At 64.6% G+C, this 2,567-nt stretch overlaps 1 protein-coding gene across 1 annotated transcript in view; it reads right to left on the reverse strand.

Annotated features, from left to right (window-relative positions):
• The window catches only part of LOC104990090, a 51,018-nt gene that overhangs the window by 44,973 nt on the left and 3,478 nt on the right, over nucleotides 1-2,567 (reverse strand). The gene's annotated exons all lie outside the window — the stretch shown is intronic.

Below are 2,567 nucleotides of genomic sequence, written 5' to 3' on the forward strand. Positions count from 1 at the left end.
TGTCTAACCACCAGCACCCCCCGCCGCCTCCTTTCACAGAGATGCTCTCCTGGTGAGCTCCTATCCATCCTTCAGTACCCTCTCAAATGGCCCCTTGGAGATGCAGCTTTGCCAAGGTCACAGGCAGGAAGAGAAGGCTGTACTCTGGGGTCCCACAGCCTGGACCCCAGTCCCCCAGCAGCGCAGGTACTAGGTCCTGGACACCCTTAGAGTCAATCTCCATTCCAGCTCGCCTCCCTCCAGGAGCAAGCACCTTCTCTGATTCAGTGAGTGTGTGAATGAATGAATGATGCTGATAAATAAGTGAGCGGAGGTAGCTGGGCTCTGGTACTTTAAGGCCCCGTGTTTGCTGAAAATGGTGGGTGGGGTCAGCACAAGCCCTCCCTCCCAGTTTAAGCCCTGCTCACACCAAATTCCAATCCCACCCACCCCCAGCACACACACGCAGAGTGAGTTTCCTCTTCACCGACACAATCCACAGGTGAGGAAACTTATCATGCACACGAGCAAGCAAACAGAAAAGCAAAAATTAAATTAGACGGCAGCCTGGAAATGCCCACTGTGCAAAAAAATGCCAACTAACTGGTTTGCGTGGCCTCCCCTGCAAACGGCTGGGTTTAATTTGGGTCTCTGGGACCTGGCTCCTGAGGTGTGGGGAGCTTGCCGGAGAGGGGTGAGGATGAGGTTTCGGATGAGCAGACCCAGATTCAATTAGTGATCAGTTCTGACCCGACTCCCCGCTAGGCGCGCAGAGCTAATGAGCAGAGCGGAGGGACGAGGGGCCGTGAGCTCCTGCCAGGCCTGCGCCACCCCGTCCCTCCCTCCCAGCCAGGAAGAATCCATCAACGCCAGCCAGAAGGCACTCGAACGCGCCCTGGCCGGCTGGAGTTACAGGAGCTGCAGACACATGTGATGCGGGGACTCAGCCCACCTCGCTGGGGTCACGATGACCCACCCGGGGCCCGAGGGGCTGACCAGGCCCAGGGTCAGCGCGGCAGCCTTGCGGAAGCCAGGGGTGTCCTCCTGGAGGAGCCCTGGTGATTGTTTCTGAGAAGGGTCCCAAAGGCAAGGATGCGAGCACCACGCACGAACACCCGGCTGCTCAGTCACAGCCCATCCACGGGACGCTGATGGGTAGATGCTCAACAAAGACCAGGCTTCTCAGAGACAAAACCAGCTCCGGACCCTCAAAGGGTGCTGGCAGCCCCGGCAGCACCCTCCACTCGCTCCAGCCCCTGATGGCACGTCCTGACCCTCCAGGCGCCCCCAACATGCCCAGGGAGCCCTTCTGGACCAATGGCTGTGGCCACGGGCCTGAGGGAAGCAGGGTGGGTCCTGGGGCTGGGGGGTGGTCCCAGAGCCCTGCGTGCCCTCAGGGAGCTTCTGGACACCCCAGGCTCTGTGGGTGAGGCCCCTGCAGCCAAAGGTGCCCAGGGCACCGGGGCCTGGACCAGTGAGCCCTCACCCAGGGTTTCCCTGTTCTGCTGGAGGCCCGGTGGGGCCACAGCTCCAGACTCCAGGCCCCGAGCAGAGTCACCACCCGGCCAGGTCCCCGACAGTCCTTGGAGAGGCTGCTGCTGACGTGGCGGGCTCCTGAGTAGGCCCGTCCCTGGCGTGGGGCTCACGGCCCTGCTGATCCCTTCCTTGGGGGCCTTTCTCACTGTGGGGGCCGCCCTGGGACCCGCCAGCTCCTCAGAGAGCCCCCTCCACCACTGGGATGACGCGTCCCCACTCCCGCGGCAGGGCTGCCCTCACTGCTGATGAATCTCTGGCCTCGGTGCCCAGAGCTCGCCCGTGTCTGCACGCCTGCCACCTCTCCGTCACCTTTACCACCATCCCCTGCAGGCACGGTGGGCCTCCCCACACCCCAGGTCAGAGCAGAGGAGGGCTCCGGGCAGAGGCAGGAGACTCAACCAGGGGCCTCCCTGCGCCCCAGGTCAGAGCAGGGGGCTGGCGGGGCACCACTCCGGGCTGGGGCAGCAGACTGAACCAGAGGCCTGGGACCCCAGAGCCCACGCAGAGGCCCTAGGGGAGCAAGGGCTCAGCTGGAAGAGCCCAGGTCCCAGTCCAGCTCCGGGTGACCCGCGTGACCCTGCCGCCCTGCGGGATGGATCGGCTGATACCTCGGAGCCAGCCTCATGGACTGCTGTGACCACGTCTCCCCCAGTCCCCTGCAGAACCAAGGACCCCACATCCCGCGTGGGGCCACCCACCCCAAGGAACCTGGACCAACGCAGCAGGCCCTAGGAGCCCCCAGCCCACCCAGAAGAGGGGGTCTGCCCTGCCAGAGCCACGGGGTGGGCAGGGCACCTGGCTCCCACGCCCACTGCGGCCTGTGCCCTCCCAGCTCGCCCACCGCCCCGCCCCCGGCTGGTATCCCCACCACATCGGCCTCGGATGCCCAGGCCTCCTGCTGGGCCCCCCGGGTCAGTGCCCTGCACCCCACACGGTGCCCTCAGCATCCCCTGCACCAGGAGCTGCGCCCACGGCAGTGCCTGATGGAAGGTGAGGGGCTCCTCTCTCTGTGAAAACCGAGGATGGTCCCCAAGGCAAGGACGCTAACAGGA

This window comes from Bison bison, unplaced genomic scaffold (genome assembly GCF_000754665.1).
Source record: "Bison bison bison isolate TAMUID 2011002044 unplaced genomic scaffold, Bison_UMD1.0 scf7180017864169, whole genome shotgun sequence".
Classification (NCBI taxonomy): Eukaryota; Metazoa; Chordata; class Mammalia; order Artiodactyla; family Bovidae; genus Bison; species Bison bison.